Genomic DNA, 19,477 nt, shown 5'->3' on the forward strand with positions numbered 1-19,477 from the left:
TCGTCTGCGTAGAGTTAGTAATTTGGGTAGCTTATTTTTTTATCCAATCTGCTTTTTATCGATTTCCTTGGATAAAAACTACCCTATGTCCTTTCCCGGGTCTCAAAACTATCTCTATACCAAATTTCTATTAAATCGGTTCAGCGGTTTAAGCGTGAAGAGGTAACAGACAGACAGACAGATAGACACACTTTCGCATTTAACTATCGTCTGCGTGGAATTAGTAATTTGGGTACCTTAATTCTTAAACAAATCTCCTTTTTAAACCATCCTTTTTTCACCCCCAAATTGGTCCACAATATACATTTCCACCCCATTTTTTACACCCTTAAGGGATGATTTCGGGGATAAAAGTTCTATATCCTTTCCCACAGCTCAAACTATCCCCATACCAAGTTTCATCTAAATCGATTCAGCGGTTATTGATTCCCCATACAAATTTCCACCCCTCTTTTTCACCCCCTTGAGGGGTGAGTTCTGGGATAAAAAGTATCCTATATCCTTCCCCGGGACTCAAACTATCTGTATACCAAATTTCAACTAAATCGGTTCAGCGGTTTAAGCGTGAAGAGGTAACACACAGACAGACAGACAGACATTCGCATTTATAATATTAGTATGGATAATGTATGGATACTGTTTCTACCCAACATTTTGTTAGTTTTTCGAAAAAAGTAAATAGTACCACATATGATAGTAGGTACACTATTTTCTGAGAAAAGTCAAAATCGCTTTGCGCATATGACGCACGCCACCAATAAACACTCGGAATTGATTGAGATGAGTGGCTAATTTAGAGTTAATTGGAGCGCGTTGAACGGCCGGCAGAGGGCAGCACCGCTCGGTTAATTGTTACACTACCCGCCGACGCCTAAAGGGCATATTCCGGTAAGGGAAGACTGGCTCTTACATCCTTATAAGAACAACGCATGTGACTACTGGAATAAGGAACAACGGAGCGGAGCAGGTACTTCGCATTATAAATTAGCTTGCTAGTGCGATTTTGCTAAGTTTCTGATTATAAGGGAAGGTTTTGTTTTTAGGTTAGATAAATTGTTGTATTTATTTGACAAAAAAGATAACCTTTGTCACGTGTTTGTATTTTTGTACAGTGAATCGGGTAGCTATCGTGTTGTACCTACTATACGTGTAGGGTACCATTGGTATTTAAAGATCTGATTCTCTTTCTATCAGGGAATAGCCCACCAGCTCCTAATCCAATGAAAATTTAGGTAAGGTAACTAAGGTACTAAGAAATCATTGAATGCAACAAAATTTTCTTCCGGGCCACTTTCTTCCCTATAATACCTAAAGCGTTTGTTTTGACAGAAAGAACGGGACGATGCAGTAGTCCGCTTGACACATACCTACCTAAGATGTTGCAAAAACCAAATATCAAAAATATTTTATTTGCATCGGAAGGTCATAAAACATTCAAAATATTAATAATTTCAACACTGGACCCTCATTAAATCTACAAATAACACTAATTTGCTTTTTGCTTCTCGACACGTGCTGACAGGTCATTATGTCATCACATAACTATTGAATGGACGTCAGCAGCGCAGCGTGATGACATGGAACCTTGACCGCGACAATTATCTGGTAACGCATTCAATTCTCCATAGGTACTTGAAGGATGTTATATTGCTAAATTATATTTTATGTGTAATTACCAGTCAAATTCTTTTTTTTTAGTTCATACGTAGCTAAGCAAGATCTGTTCTCATAGAAGTTCCTTTTTGTAAAGTTTATTGATAAGATATAATAAAATAATTCCTTTAAACTTATGTTAGTTTGAAATTTACATTTCTGTTCTTAAATACAATTTTATGAAGCTATATTGTAAGAATGATGATACTATTAAACCAAACATAAACTCAAACTACTCATTTTGAGCTAGGTTTGCACTTGTGAGTATATTTTGTGATAATTTACCTTATAAAAAGACGCGGCTAGAGGATCCTCAGGAGCTATCTTGAGAATCTGTTGACAATGAAATGATGATAATTAATATTACGTTTCGATGTGATATAATTCAATTTGACTTTAAAATAAGAGCACTAGTATTATTTTATGGCAAAGCACTTTATTAATTAAGTCCGCCCTACCAAACAAACACCCATTGGAATATGGAGTTGAAAGTTTTTAATGGTTCTCGGTTTACGAAGTCGCGGGTAATGATATAGTCGTAATAGAAGATCGGTCTAGTAGGTCATATAAGTTAAATATCAAAATGATTCTTCGATATGAAATTTTGTATCACGAGTAATGATAACGACCAGCGTATGAGGTCATATGTACATACATATATTATTATTATGTAAGTTCGTAGGAGAATTCAAAAAATAAAAGAAGTTTCCGCATTGTCGTGTTTGTTTTGAATTACAGTCAGGTTTCCTACAGATGATACTATTGTTACATCAGGAGGATTATATTCAACAAACAAAAATTATATCTTGTGACGATTTTAATGAGCTACTTACTAACATTATACGTGACCTTTTCACCTCAGCAGCTCGAACAAGCCTACTTTCGTCACTCCCTGGAATGAGGAAAGTGCGACTTTCCTCACTCCAGGGAGTGAAACAATGTAGCTTTTTAATTTAGTGAAGGCCATGAAAGTCATACTTTTATTACATTTTTTCTTATGGTACGGTACGGTACGGTACGGTACAGTCCGATCCGGTCCGGTCCGGTCCGGTCCGGTCTCGTCTCGTATCGTATCGTATCGTATCTTATCGTATCGTACATATTATAATACTTTTTTTTTCTGTTTATTCTGTGTAATTCGAAATACATTTTTCCCCTCACTAGCTCGGAAAGCCGTCTTTTATCCTTTAAAACAAGCGGGGAAAAACGCATTTTATCCACTAGTGGGGAAAGTAATTTGACCTTGGATGGAGCGTGTTTAAGTAGCTTGACAGATAACAAAACGTAAAACGCTCGTAATAATGGTTCGTTCGATATTAATTATCATTTAATAAATGGTTTGAGAATTTAATAAAAATACCAGATTTAGCTTTATTTAATGATTTTAAGTCATAAACCTTAAAATTCCATAATAAACGTTTGTTTTTTAATAATTATGTTAAATATAATTCTGAACGCACAAGTTAAGTCAATCAATCAATCAATCTTTAGGTAGTATGGCTCCACGTGGGATCGAATTAATATTTCAGCCAGTGTACGGTAAATAATAAAATAATGGGCCTCTAGGGCTCTAGCCAGACACGGTTAGAGGTAGAAATACCAAATGCTCTTAGAGCACGACGTTGTTCGGTAGTTATTATTTGTAGTTGACTCGTAAAACCGATAGCTGGATTTTACGAGAAGCACGTGGACTACCGGCCGTTGACTCCAAAATGGTGGTTAAACACGCTTTGAGATTAATTCTCCATTCACTGCACACTACTACATTAGATTACTGTATAATAAAGCTATCGATATTACACTTTAAACAATATTAATGAGCAAAAAAACAAAGTAATTAATCACGAGGCGCATCATTGACATTTCATACGTCAGAAATGTCAACAGTGTCAACAAAAATTTTACTAAAAAACTTCTCACGTAAAAGTATAGAATTTCCAGAGTTTTTTGTTATAATATCTTAAAAAATGAGTGATTCCAGTCGATGAAGATGATCTAACGCCTGTGGATGTTTCACTTTCCTCGCTATAGTGAGGGGAAACGTTTTGTGTTACACACGGGTGCAAATGTATTTTACTTCTCGTGTGTTAAAACACTCGCGGGTAAAATACAACTTTGCACCCTTGTATAACAAATAACTATTAACCTTTAATATGTTCTCACTACTGAGGTGAAAAATTATGTGTGCAACACGAGAGCAAAGTTATTTTACATCTCGTGTTTTTGAGTCCATCGCTACGCTCAAGGTTCTACCTTAGAATCACTCGCTTCGCTCGTGATTCAATTATAGAATCTTTCGCTTTCTCGGGACTCAAAATAAACACTCGCAAGAAAAACCAGCTTTCCTCTCTTGTTGCACAAATAACTATTACAGCTTCGGTTGTTCAGTATTTCTTGTTTCTCGTCTGTATGCAAGTCTGCATTAGATAGGTACATATTTACCAAGTGCGACTAATATATAGTCTGTATCTATAGGTATTTAAATAAATGTTAACAAACCGCAGTAAGGTTTTTTATTAGGCAAGAACTTTCTTCAAGTCACTTAATTTATGGATGTGTCAAAACTTACATAAGTTTTACTAGAATACATATATTACTTAGTCAACGTAACAATGAAGCTGCTGTAATCATGCTTTTTTCTGTGGAAGGACTGTACTTTAGCTGACGCGGAAGTTTAGGGCTCATATTTTTTTTATAGAAAGTACTCATCATAAGGAATCTCCCCGCCAAGTCTTATGGTGCGAAACCCCATAGTATTCGAGAAAAAAAAATGTTTAAGTTCCCATACAAATATCCTTCAACACGGCTCTGGCGCATTCAGTTGTTTGTCTTAAGTGATGCAATTAAATGTATGTTATGTATAGACTGTATAGATTAATTACCCAAAATTTTTGTTCCCCAATAGCTTTTGTTTCATTCGCGTTTTTCCCCAGTCTGCTTTTTAACCAGGTATTTATTTTTTCAGTAGTTAATTTAATCACACTCGTATGTCCCAGTCGCTTTTTTCCCCAAAGAGTAATATTTCCGAGAACAAGCCCTTCTCACCCTGAGCCGACGGAGCCCCGCTACGCGGGGCTCCTATTTCTGGGCGGTTTGCCCTTCGGGTGGTGACTATCGTGAAAACATTACTCTTTGGGGAAAAAAGCGACTGGAACATACGTATGTTTTGTCCCTCACGGGCGCACGCGTATAGCTCATCTATGTCTAGGTCTATGGTAGGAACGTATTTAGTTTTGACACTTTTGACAACTGAATGCGCCAGAGCCGTGTTGAACGATATTTGTATGGGAACTTAAACATTTTTTTTCTCGAAAACTATGGGGTTTCGCACCATAAGACTTGGTGGGAAGATTCCTTATGGTGTACTTTCTATAAAAAAATATGAGCCCTGAACTCCGCGTCAGCTAAAGTGCAGTTGAGCCTTTTTTGTTAATATGAATATCTTGGGATGATTTGATTAATCAATAGTAATTTACTATTGTAATATTTGCTATTACTTCGCCCTAGTAAAAAACCAATCAATCAATCAAACTTTTATTGGTAAAATAGAAGTATTTTATATGTCAACACGTTATTATTATCTTATACATAGAACATTACTTACACATTTCACAGGAATAATTATATTAGGTACATTATTATTTTTGGTCAAATTATTTTTATATGAATTACTTACTGATTTATATTACATTTAATTATAATTATACATTTTTAATTAATTAGGTATCAAAAAAACAAATATATATTTAAAGTATTACTTATTTCTATTACATGTAGTCAATATTTCTGATTTATATTACATTTAATTATAATTATACATTTTTAATTAATTAGGTATCAAAAAAATAAAAATATTTAAAGTATTACTTATTTCTATTACATATAGTCAATATTAATATTTAGCTTCTAAATCTTAAATAAATAAATAACAATCTTATACTAACTATACATATGTACATTAAAATTATTTGGTGGTATTTTATTTCATTTAAACCTAAAACGAGACGTAATGTTTAGCCATTTGAGGGTAGATGAAAACATTAAACGACTAAATGGAGGGTCCCTTGGTTCCCATAAGTTTTTAGTTCCGGTTTTTTCAGACCATAACGATTTCCATCATAATTTTATTAGTCATATTGTCAATAGTCAAAAAATTTAACAATATAAATTGCAGTTCCGATTTTTGCAGGTCATCATTATTGTTAGTCCTAAAATTTGTTACTGATACTTGAAAAAAATTATGAGTTGATGTTTATGCCCATAAATCATAATGGATATCATTTTCTGACTATCGAAATTCGAAACAATAAGTTTATGGGAAACAAAGGGATCCCCTAAATGAAATAACACACACAATCTCAAACACACAATCATGTGGGTTTTGGCATAATCATGTTAGATATTTTGATAATCTGTGAAAACTAAGAAACCTTGTTTTGACATTAAGACTAAAAATAATTATAATGTAAAATCATGGTTACTAGACTTCGGCTACGCTAACTTTGCACTGACTAGGCTTGGCACTTGGCAGTAGCAATTCTCATAAAAACTTAGCGTGATCGCACTCTTATTATACCCACTTTTTGACGAAAACAATTTTAAAAACGAAGCCCATACTATTACTTCGACTTAATTTGAAGGTAGGTACAGTTATTAGGGTTCCATAGTCAGCCCTTATAGTTTCGCCTTGTCCGTCTATCTGTCTGTTCGTCCGCAGCTAACTTAGTTAAGAAACATTTTTGTAAAGGTCCAGTTCTGATGATGGGTTCCATGAGGAATTGAAGGAACTCAAATCTTGATGGATTTAGGTCCAGACCTTGAGACTTGAAACGTACCCGAATCACGAAACTTTTAAGTAACATAACTGTATTGTATAGAGCGACTAGATAGATAGAACGACTCTTGAGTCTAGCAGATGCTTCGTCACTCATAACAAAAACTTAAGTCCCCGGAAAGTTCGGCCTAATTTCACCTTCCCATACAAATGGAGTTTCGTGCTCATTTTAAAACTACGTGTTGGATTGTAATGAAATGAAATTGCACATACAATGACATAAGGTATATCTAGGTCTGTAATTAGTTTATATAGCTCTAGTATATAAAACAAACAAAATAGAGCAAAAACAAGTTTTGTTGTTTTCGCTGTAGCGCGTATTCGCGTATCTGAAGCTACATAAACTAATTACAGACATAGATATATCTTATCCTATTGTAAGTACAAAGTTTCAGAGGAATCTAGCTAGTCGTTTTATAATGAGAGCGTAACTACCTTTGTACGGAGAACCGAGCTTGCCGGGGACTCACTAAAATTAGAAAAAATTACATTCAACATTCTTATTTCAGTAACTGAGAATAAGTGGATTCTGTAATGAATACATACTCGTATAATCGTAGGTGTAATCACACAAAGTATTAGTAACAAGGTACACAGATTAACTTGACCTAATGAGCTAGCTGCAGCTCAAGATCGATTAACGATTTTAACAAGTAATCGTAAATAAAGTAGCCTTGTAATTCTCGCTGATTATTCAAATCCTCAATAGCTCGTGTACTGACCCGGTACGAGAAATAGGTACAAGTTAGTAGCAGCATGCAGCAATGCAAATTATTTTTTTATTTCTCATGCTCTGAAAGTCCAGGTTCCATCCTCTCGAGGTGTGGGTCCCAATATCTTGCGGTAGATCTTCCGCTCGGCTACCAGCAGCGCGCGCTCCTCTTTGTGTTAGTGTCCAGGCTTCGCATCCGTACATAAGAATTGGCCTTATGACCGTTTTGTATATTCGAAGCTTCGTGTTCCTGGTCATTAGCTTGGACACTAACACTTTGTGCAGGGCAGCCCTCGCCCTCTCTTTGGTATCTGTCACGATGCCTCCAAGATACTTGAACCTCTACACGCCTTTGTATGAGGTATCTCCCACTGTGAGGTCTTTCCTACGAATCCTCGTGTTTTTGTATCTCTTCATGTGAAGGTACTCAGTTTTGTCGTGATTCACTCGTAGACCAACCTTTCGCAACAACCAGGAGATTGAAGATCTGGTGTCCGAGCCGAACGTCATTGGAGAAACGAAAGCCGCCAGGCTCCGATGGCTCGGGCACGTAGTCCAGACGGGGGAAGATCGCGCAGTCTGGAGGGCGTACTCTGGAGTACCAAGGGGCCGAAGATCATCTGGACGCCCTAGGTACCGCTGGAGAGACGTAGTGCAGAAAGATCTCAGCGAACTCGGTGCCGTCGACTTTGGACAGAGTAGCATGGCGGTCTTTGGTGTCGGAGGCCAAGATCCACTTCGGGTCGTCGCGCCACAGCAGTATGTAAGTAACTAATGCTCTGAAGGTGGGTCATTGTTGTTCTAAAAAGTGTGCAGAACATGATTCGTTTTTGCTCTATATTATATACTGTAGCACTGTTCTTTCTAAGTACGTTTTTTATTTTTTATACGATTAAGCAATTACAATTTTGGTTTCAAATGGATTTGTTGTACAGTTTCCATTCTGATAGGAATTAACTCCCCATTCCATAAATAACGATATTTTTACCTAAATTGTTAATTGAAAGTACCCTCAAAAAATACTAGTGAAGTTTATACTTAGCCGTGTTTTTAGGGTTCCGTACCCAAAGGGTAAAAACGGGACCCTATTACTAAGATTCTGCTGTCCGTCTGTCCGTCCGTCTGTCCGTCTGTCTGTCACCAGGCTGTATCTCATGAACCGCGATAACAACAAATACTAAAAACAGAATAATATAAATATTTAAATCGGGCTCCCATGATTCCCACGTGATTTTTTTGCTGTTTTTTTCCGTAATGGTACGGAACCCTTTGTGCGCGAGTCCGACTCGCACTTGGCCGGTTTTTTTAACTGCGCATGTATTTTAGTTTCCTCGCATTCGAAATGAAAAGTAGAGTGTTAAACTCGGGTGAAACGCACTATTTCCTTTGCCTGCCTTTTATCCCCACTATTGCACCACACGAGTAAGTGAAGTTTTTCTTTATTCTTCAAAAACTGATAAGAAGGTTGCATTTTATTTATCCACAGGAAGGACAATAAAATTTTATGCAAATTTTGAATTGTTTTTTCATGTTGGTTGTTGGATTTGAGTTTTGAGTGATGATTATAAACTGAAATAGATATCAATGCACTATGTAAAGAAAAAGTGACCAAGTCCACCGGTGGCGGGAATCGAACGCGCGTCTTTCCCTAGTTCCCTAGTTGGTTTGAGTGATGATTCCGAATGAAAATATTTAATATCGTTCATTTGGATTTTATATGTAATGTTATATTATACAGTATTTCCCTTGCATTGATATGGTGAAAGATGTTGTGGTTTACCCAGTAGCAAAGTTTGTTTAACTCTCGCGCCTTGAAACTAGCAACGCTCAAGACCCAATTCAATTATGTAATCTTTGGCTTGCTAGTGTATAAATATTAGTACGAGAAGTTAAACAACAACTTTGCCCCCTTAACTATAAAAGTATACTGCGTACAAAGCTTTTTAACCGCTTCAAGATTTTTTTTTTATGTTTGTTACTCCATAACTCCGTCATTTCTGGAACTATTTTGAAAATTATTTTTTGATTGTAAGTATATACATACAGATTGGTCTCGTTTTTGTCAAAAAGCAGTTCTGATGATGGGATTCATGAGGAATCGAGGGAACTCCTTAAATGTTAAAGGCTTATATATAGTGATTTTAGTATTTTCATCAATGAATCAAGCACTTACATTAAAAAAAGTGACATTTGATGAATTGGAACTGCTGATGATGATCAGAACGGAACTCTTCAATGACGCATAGTTCACGTTTGGCGATTTGTCCTCTCCGTTATGTTTGTTAAGCAAGTTAGGTTTTCAAGAAATATTTTTGTCAAGCTCGAGTTCTGATGATGGGATCCATGAGGAATCGAGGGAACTCCTCAAATGTGAAAGGCATACATATAGTGATTTTTGTATTTTTTTCAACAAATCCAGCATTTCCATTTTAAAAAGTGACATTTGATGAAGTGGAACTGCTGATGATGATCAGAATGGAACTCTTTAATGACGCATGGTTTACGTTTGGCGATTTGTCCTCTTCTTTACGTTTGTTAAGCAACTTAAGTTTTTAAGACATATTTTTGTCAAGCTCGAGTTCTGATGATGAGACCCACGAGGAACCGAGGGAACTCCTCAAATGTGAAAGGCATAGTGATTTTTGTATTTTGAACAACAAATCCAGCATTTACATTTATAAAAGTAGTAGTAGTAGTAGTAGTAGTAGTGGGTGGTTTTTGAACTGCGATTCTCACAGAACAGAACTGCTATCAGAAAAGTAGGTTAGGTTAGGTTAGAGCTGTGACCCTTACAGAAACGAAAGCTATCAGAAAAGTAGGTTAGGTTAGGTTAGAACTGCGACCCTTACAAAAACGAAATGCTACTAGAAAAGTGGGTGGTTTTACCTCCTTTTCTACATAATTAGGCAAAAGATGCTGTCTTTTTAATTTCATTGTCTGGAATCTAAGAGTGCACCATCAACAATAAGTTAACTTTCAGCGGCATCCCCCATTGAAGTCGGTTTTTTTTTCTTAAAAATTATTAACAATTAAAGTACCCAGTTTTTTAATGGTTGGGCCATGTGATTGCAGTACCCTCTGCTTAGTCGTCTTGGAATAGATATCGCACTTGATTTTATTTTTAGTAGGTTGGTAAGTCATGGTTTAGTAACTAATACAGTCACGTAAAGGATGTGCCAAATGGCAACGTTTTTATTCGATATGCTACCTGTGTCGCACTCACACGGTTTATGAAAACCTGTTAGTTATTATGAAAAATAGTCTCATACGGCTTTAAGTTATTATTTTGAAGTTTTCTACCAGAATGGTTGAATTCATTGAGTTAGCGCATAAATCGTTGAACGGAGCACATGATTTCTTTCTTTCATTGTAAAGTTCTCAGCTTTAAGACCATTTGAAACCCACGTGAAGCAAACCAGCTATTATTATAAATAAAACCTAAATATATTTTTTTTTAATTCGAGCTATAAAGTTAAGGACCACCCACGTTTAACAATATCGTATTTGTCGCATAGGATCGTTATACGCTCTTTACGATCCAGGTGTTTTATAAAATGGCTAGATTTTACTAAGGATTTATGTCGCAGTAAAAACCGGAGTGGAGGTTGTATTTATGACTCCTTTCAACTACTTTTTGCAAAAGTTCTAGAAAAAATGTTACTAACCATTTTATGGGAAGATAAGTAGCGTTATTATGAAGTTACAGATACCTACGATTTTTTTATTGACTTCTAAGTACATAGCCCAGTGGTGGCAGCATGGTTGCATTTTCATCGCTTGTCACTATGCCTGTCACATTCGCACTTACATACTTGTTAGAACGTGACATGCATGGTGACAGGCGATAAAATGCGACCGTGCTATCGCCGCAGGTAATTTTTACTTAATGAAAGTTAAGTACAAGTATATACGACCGTGGATATATCGTGTATCGTCTGTGCATTTAACGTAAAACAAAATGTTCGGTATTCTTACAGGCGCAAAAACCGTTAGCTTGTGTTAGGGAATGCCCTATCCAAACAATACTTACAAACAAGCACCGTCATTGAATCCTCGAGTTATAGTGATTTCGTTAGAGCGGTCGCATGTATATGTATAGCAAGCAAAGTCAAGAGCTGACCTTTGGCCCCATATCGGTTAGTATCTCATTAACGGAATGGTCAATTGCATTGGTTGGCCGTGGTGTTTGTTAGGAGCGGATAGCGGGTGCTGATGTTTCATTTGAGGAGTGCCTTTTCAAAAGGGCTTATTTTTGTATTTGAAATACTTACTGTAATACTACAAATCTTGTCCGCCTGTTTGTTTATTGATAGACGTAAAGTCATGAACGGCAGAGACCCATTTGGCATACAGCTATTAAATCATTAACATTTTACGTTTTAAACCATAAACAAATGAAATAAAGTTATAATAAACATCAGTATTTTTGAAATAATACATATTATTTATAGCCTGATTTTAAACAGCTAACTGTTGCGAGGAACGCGCGGAGATGAGACCGGAGTGGCGTCGTCCCCTGCGGGAAGTCATGGCAAAGACGATGATGATGATTTTAAATAAATACTTATTGACATAATTATAATATAATATAATATAGTGTTATTCCTCTTTAGGGATTTTTTTGATATTTCTCCCACTAAACTTGTGTACCACCCTTTAATGAGCATGTATGAAAAAGAACCGTCAACCGGAGTGAATAGAGATAGGATTCACTCCGGTTGACGGTATTTATATAAGAATATACTTATGAATAAAATACTTTACGTTTTTTCGCTGACGCTGGTAACCTGCTCCACCAGCCGGCGTTAGGTCAAAAGCCTTGTCAATACGTCTGTCCGTCTGGTTATACCAACTCGTTATGTTATGTTACGAATAGTGATGTGCCGTTCCCGGAAAGCTTTTCAAGAGAAACGATTTGGGAGTCGAGATTTTTTTTATAAATAGTACCTAAGTAAAATAAAACCATTATGCCTAACTCGAAAAAACAAAAGGCGTTTTGGGCCTGAAGAGGTTACATTTTAAGCGATATTTAAGTGCACTGCTATCAATATGCATTCTGATTTCGGAGTGATGATTAGTGGATCTTTTTACACGTAGACCTTTTAGACCCCGGCTTTTAAATACTATTAATAAGAATATACATGATATTTACGAAAAAATATTTCAAATCTAATTACATACATATTAATATTGAATATTTTCATATTATATTCTCGGGGGTGATGCATGAACTTTTTAGTCGTCTGCTGATTATTTATAATGATTTCTTATTTTTTTATTTACGTCTACCTGGATACATTTCATTTAAGTTTTTATTTCAGACATATTATTACCAGTTTATATAGATAATAATAAAAAACAAGTTTCTTATCTGAAGTCCGTAAAAACTAACTAAGTTTGTAGTAAAAGGGACATATTAAGCGGGCATGAGCAAGGGCATTTACGAGTTGTAAAAAAATCACATCGTAATCGTTTTGACAACGCATGTTCTTTATGACGAAAGTGACAATTGATGAGGCAACTCTATTTTTTTACGGTATAACTCGACGACTGTGAACTCGGTGCGGTTAGCAAGACTGTTTGTACGTCTATAAGACCATTATTCACAACATAAAACTACGCAAAGCTTCAATTTAGTGAAAACGAGGATTTGTTAAAAAATTGCTTGAACCAATTATTGGAGTAATTATCATACTTCTTTTTGGTTGAACTAATAAGACGATTTAAAAAAACGTAATTACGTTAAAATTATATACTTACAGGTTGGTTCATTAGAGTTTGTAATCAGTGATTAACAATCAAGGAAGGCTTAGATTTGAGTAAATATCTGAAATTATTTTAAACTGTTCCCGGGAAGTTATCTTAAACATTGAATGTTTGATAATTACGTTGTAAAGAATAAAACTGAATAATTTATATCAAGCAAAGTGTGCACCAATGGCAAACGACTCGTACAATACCAAACGTATTTACTTAACAATTTTCAATCATACCGCTAAGGTCGCAGTATTACGCCACGGGTCAAACGATCATATTCAACTTTGACAGCTGACAGTTTCATAACGTAACAAATGGACGGAAATAATGTCTTGCGTTATGGAAAGTGAAGTTTTGTTTGATGCTTTGTGTTTCCGATGTGGCGCCACTGGTGTCACAAATGTCACAATGACCATGAATATGGAATTTGAGGTTTAAATAAAACAATTTTTTATTCAATTTTATATGTACCGACTTATAATTAAACACCATGATACATTTTCATCCATCTTCTCTTTTAGTTACAATACTAACAATATCTTATTCATACTCACTTCTTCGTTCAATATTTATCGACTTACTAGGTAGGTACTTTTACAAGAAATTAATAGACAATTTATACGATAAGATATAGATTTTTATATCCTATTTATATTTCTTTTTCCAGTTTCAATATGTAAGTTTAAATAAGTGTTCCTCTCACACTCAAAAGGCGACAATTGCTAGTCTCCCTTCAAGTATCCCGCTACCCAGTACATATAACTTTTAGTTCATATTTATAGTACTTGTTTTAGTATTCACACTGCATGGAAGTTTATACATATGCTAGAGTGCATGTCAAGTTGCTTTGCCAACTGTAGGTACTTATGTGTAATATAGAGATAATAGTTTCGGCACAGACTCCACACAGGCACACTATTCCCAACAGGGAAGTGACGGAAGGCTATTCCTAGTCATAAATCGCAACATCCTATGCCCACGCGCTGGGATCAGGCCCACACATACAGAATGTATGTATTTTATGCAGTTTTTCAACTTGAGTAAAACAACAAAGAAGAAAAGTTTTCTCCAAGATTTTGCCTAATACTAAGTAAAGGTAATGCTAATGAATGAAGTTCGCAATAAAGATCAAGATGATTATTATGTATGATTGATTGTATCTCCTTGGATTTCACGGGCCTGGTCTTTTGATAGGTTTGCGTGGGGATATAGATCTAACACGTAGAGGCCCCTTGTAGAGCTTTAATGTCATGTATGATTATTATTATGTTAAATAATATTACATTATGTTATATACCGTATTTTGTTTGAGGCATCCGTATTTTTTATACCGTAAAATGGGGAGCTTTGAAATGCTAGAGCAACTTTAAAATTTCCGTTTTAAGGCATACATAGTAATCTAACAAGTTAAACGAATAGTTTAAGTAAATAAAGAGTAATGCTAACTTTGTGACCGATTTAAAACTATCAAAGTCACCCCATTATACGGTAATAAGAATATTAAGAATTAAAAATCAAAAGTTACGAGAGTAATCTAAATATTAGTCCATTGAATAAAATAATTTAGAAAAATCTATTTATTGAGATTGTATGAAGTTGAAATCCTGTTTGTAATATTTGTACGCAGATCTAGAATACCGCGTACGTAATAATTCTACATTATCGAACCCGATAAGTCTCGAAGCTTGATTGTGTTCGTAACTTGGGAACTACATTTTTAAACTAGTTTGGCTTGCAGTTTCGACATCTTATCTGGAATGTCTGTTTCACTTTGGTCTACGAAATCTGAGCGCCGTACGGTGAAACAGGTCAAAAAAGTTATATTACTTAGTCGTTAGGTGACAACGAGCATTCCAATTCATGACATGACGAAATTGACATGCAATAAATCTGTCTAATATGATATTTTCTAAAAATTAAAAATGCAGTCTAAAGATATAAATAAGGACAATATCTACGCATTGTAGTCAGTTACAAGAAATCACAAAACACTCATTTGGTTATCTCTATTTATATAACTAGGTAGATTTATTACTATAGGTTAGATTTTGAATAACATACCTGAGTGGGTAACAGAATAAATATATTTGAACGATTTCCGATAACAATGAATTGAAAATCAGTATAGCGCTCAAGAAAATTGCACTTCTTTGTCAAATGTATAGAGGGCCTTTATTAGGTCGTCCACTAACTTTAATGTTACCTGGAAATTGACATTTAATGGCCGAAGACAAAGAGAGTTTTATGGGGGCTGTAAAAAGGCCATAAAGTTTTAGCCAACGCCGCATTGATACGTTTACCTACAACTTGGTCTTTGGCATGGGCCTAGCTAGAAGAGTTAGAGTAAATACCTATTGAAGGTTACGTTTATGTGCATGTAGTTGCGATTAGAGGCGAATACTGTACTGGGAATCATTCTTCATTATAATATGGGGTTATTATGTACTGTAAAATCTCTTAGAATAATATGAACCGAAACAGGTACTGTCAGCAGCAAAAGTGGCTAACACAAGGAAGATCTTATTGAACACCTCACCCAATAACAACTTCTGCTGCAGCGACTGAATTGATACATGCCTAGGTTAGGTTAGATTAAAACTTTTTAAACTTTTGTGAAGGTTGTTTGTTGTTTTTGTGCATTAAATTAAATAAAAAATTAACTAAACACTGGTATGGATAAAAAATCGTTTGTAAAGTAATATGTTTGACAAAATTGTAAATATTTTTAAACCAAGTAAAACATTTAGTAAAAAAACCGGCCAAGTGCGAGTCGGACCCGCCCACCGAGGACGGAACCCTCGGTGGACTTTTTAGAATTTGTTATTTTAGCGGCAACAGAAATACATTATCCGTGAAAATTTCAAATGTCTAGCTAGTTAATTTATTAAATAATATTATGTAAATAGTCATGACGATCATAATATAAATTCATGTAGATTAGTCTAGCATAATTTATAATGTAATTTCATATTATGAGAATAAATATCTAATCTAATCTAATCTAATCTATCACGGTTCATGAGATACAGCCTGCTGACAGACAGACGGACAGACGGACAGCGTAGTCTTAGTAATAGGGTCCCGGTTTTACACTTTTTACCCTTTATCAGGTTAAGTGACCTAAATAATGAATTTCGTGATACGCACCGCACGGTAGCCATAGCAAGATTCTCGATGTATCCAGCTGTCACAAATAAACTGGATTTGTCCTTCTTTACTTTCCTCAGTTTAAGGACACTTGTCAATGATTCACCAAGTTAAACATTCCCAAGTACGTGCCTTCCCACATGTATGGTCTACCGACCGTTTAAACCGTTATAACTGCGAAACTTTGGTGCCGATGACAGACGTATGACGTTGTCGCATATAGGATGTTTATTTATAAAAATGATTGGTAATTTACACAAAAATATGTAAACAGAAATTGGTTGTCATTTCCAACAATCTTGTTTTTAACATGACAAAGACAGTTAGTTATGTTTTTATACGTGGCCAGTACATATAAAAACTCACAACTCAAGTTTCAATATCAGTAAACTAAAGAGGCTAAGTAATAAGTTGTTATTTGATTAAGTATCTAGATAACAACACACTGTATTTAGCTTAACGTCATACGTCTGTCATCGGCACCAAAGTTTCGCTCTCCATAAGTAAGTCGAGTTTTTAAACGCAAACAAGCGGCTAACCAAGTAATATAGGGGAAACTTGCTTTTTTCGTACACCATCGGGAAAATGCTAGTTATGTAGAAATTATAACCAAGAAAGGGCACTTAAGGGTCTCCGGCAAGTTCGGTTCTTCATACAAACGTATTTCTGTTCTCATTTTAAAACGACTAGGTAACTAGATTGCTCTGAAACTTTATACTTACAATAGGATAAGGTATATCTACGAGTATGTCTGTAATTAGTATGTAGCTTCAGATACCATAGTTAAAAAAATACAGCGAATTTAAGTTTTTCATACAAAACTTGTTTTTGCTCTATTTCGTTTGTTTTATAAACTGGAGCTATATAAAATAATTCCAGACCTAGATATACCTCATGTCATTGTATGTGCAAAGTTTCATTATACAATCCAACAGCACGTAGTATTAAAATGAGAGCGGAACTACGTTTGTAAGGGAAGGTGCAATTCGGCCGAGCTTGTCGGGGACTCTTAATTGATTGATAAATCTTCAATCATTGAATAATCAACTATAGTAATTAATCATCATCATCATATCAGCCTTTCATCGCCCACTGCTGAGCATAGGTCTCTCTTATAGTACGCCATTTATCTCGGTCCTGAGTCCTGAGCCAATGTCATCCAGAAGTGACCCGCAATCTTCCGAAAGTATTTTTGAGAAACATAAGTTACGTGGGTAACAAAATTCTGGCTATGCCGCCTCCACCTTTGCCCGGTAAAAAAGGAAAGCTAAATCAATTTACTAGGTACTTGAAAAATTAATAAGCCCGTTGTGTATCAACGTACGTATTAGGTTTATAGGAAGCCCTGAAACAATAAGAAAAACGTCACGAGTTTAAAATTTACCAATTTTACTGGCTTTCGTAATTAATGTTTAGGAGTAATTTGGTAAGAAAGGTGGTTGGAAAGTTTAACTATAAACCGAAGGTATAACGGGAGGATATTTTTGACAGGTCGGCTGTAAAACGATATACGCATCGGAAGGCTAGTTTACGACGGTACGCGTGTTCGGATCCCGACAGGGCCCATAAACTACGGTATGTATTTACACGCTCCTGCGTTGAGCATATTGTTACTTTGTACTTATTTATGTTGAAGCGATTGTTTAGTGCGGTAAGTAAGTGTGGAATCAAAGTAATTTATTCTTGCTTTTTATACGATTAATTACTTCACAGTACACACTACGTGCCTATGATGAAATTTTAAAGGGCTATATTGTACTCTAAACTGTTGTACGCTTAACGTGCAAATAGATTGGGGGAAGTCCCCCAGTGACGGACACATAAGGCTTTTTGAAGAAAATGAAAAAAGTATTAGAAAAAATATATCTTTATTTATGAATTACTTTAGGGCTGCTTCTGCCCATGGCTGCTGTTTTTCCTCCTTTTTAGAGTTCCGTACCCAAAGGGTAAAAACGGTACCCTATTACTAAGACTCCGCTGTCCGTCTGTCCGTCTGTCACCAGGCTGTATCTCATGAACCGTGATAGCTAAACAGTTGAAATTTTCACAGATGATGTATTTCTGTTGCCACTATAATAACAAATACTAAAAAGTACGGAACCCTCGGTGCGCGAGTCCGACTCGCACTTGGCCGGTTTTTTTTACTTCGCTCTCTTTTTCTTTTACTTATCCTTGAATTGCTCGCGTTGTTAGTTCCCGAGATAGTACGTGTGTCCGGCACTATATGCCGTCCGTGGTTACGGGACTTCCCCCTTATTCGCAACTCGTGTCGATTTAATAAGTGTTTTAATTTACCGCCACGTGTTGCAAAACTTGCAAATTTCCTACTTTTCGCACTTGTATCCTAAATATCGTAATGTATCATTACATTCATTACGCGCTCATACATAATCCATCCGGATCCAGACGAGCCCTATCCATCCGGTGTAACATGCTCGCACGCAAATTCGCAAGGTGTACGAACAGTGTCAAAGTGACGCTGTTTCGGGCATTTTGTCAGTGTTTGTACACCTGCCAACTCTGGGTAAACTTTAGTAGGAAAGCATTTTCAACTTTGCGAGTTCAGTACAATGACGGTTTTCGCATCCTACTGAGGTTACCCAGGTACTGCAGCGCGTCGGGCATGTTCGCTGAGGCAGGGGTCCCCGACTTCTTCGCCGTCATCAGAAGTAGGATCGCAGGTTTCTGGGAGAGATTGAGAAATTCAGACAATCGCATACTTAGGACCATCTCCGAGAACCTAAACAACCCAATATTCCGTTACTGGTCTTCCGTTCATCAGAACGAGAACAAAAAGTAAGTTAAGACTGTACTTACATCGTACCTATTGTAACCTATTAATAATGCAAATGAGACTAGTCATACCTATCGACTGAAGCAACTATTAGTATAAGTTTAATTTTATTGTATTGTATTTTAATTTTTACTCTTATTTTTACCTAATTTTTCTATGGACTTGTCTGAATTAAAGTGATTTTATTTTATTTATTTTTATTTATAATACCTTTAACCCTTTTCTTTTGTTATTAAATAATTTATTTTGTTACATGATTCCACAATTATATTATTGTGTTCCTATCTATTTTAAAGGTACTCGTGGGTCAGGATTCTAAAACATAAAGTCAAATTACTTATTTGTTTTAAAATGTAAGCAGCGGCGTGGTTTGCATGTACATATTTAACTGCTCTAGTAAACAAGATTAAATTGTTTTGACCATAACGTTTGTAATAACCAACCGTAAACAAACAGACTAGCCCATTTATTACAGAGATAGTCATAACGCGTTGCCATCAACGTCAACGGTTGAATCACACCATTTCGCAGTCCGTTAGTGCCCGAGGGCTAATAGTTAGCGCTGACCCGACCTGGGCTT

The 19,477-nt window shown here is 35.9% G+C and overlaps 1 protein-coding gene across 2 annotated transcripts in view; it reads right to left on the minus strand.

Annotated features, from left to right (window-relative positions):
- LOC134752371 (uncharacterized) overlaps positions 1-19,477 on the minus strand; it is a 134,250-nt gene that overhangs the window by 40,797 nt on the left and 73,976 nt on the right. Inside the window, exon 4 of one of the 2 annotated variants that reach the window (XM_063688068.1) lies at positions 1,939-1,986. The exons of the other annotated variant lie outside the window; for it this stretch is intronic. The gene's annotated coding sequence lies outside the window, so the exon portion shown is untranslated. The remainder of the gene's footprint in view (positions 1-1,938; positions 1,987-19,477) is intronic. 2 annotated transcript variants of the gene reach the window in all.

Source organism: Cydia strobilella, chromosome 2 (assembly GCF_947568885.1).
Source record: "Cydia strobilella chromosome 2, ilCydStro3.1, whole genome shotgun sequence".
Lineage (NCBI taxonomy): Eukaryota > Metazoa > Arthropoda > Insecta > Lepidoptera > Tortricidae > Cydia > Cydia strobilella.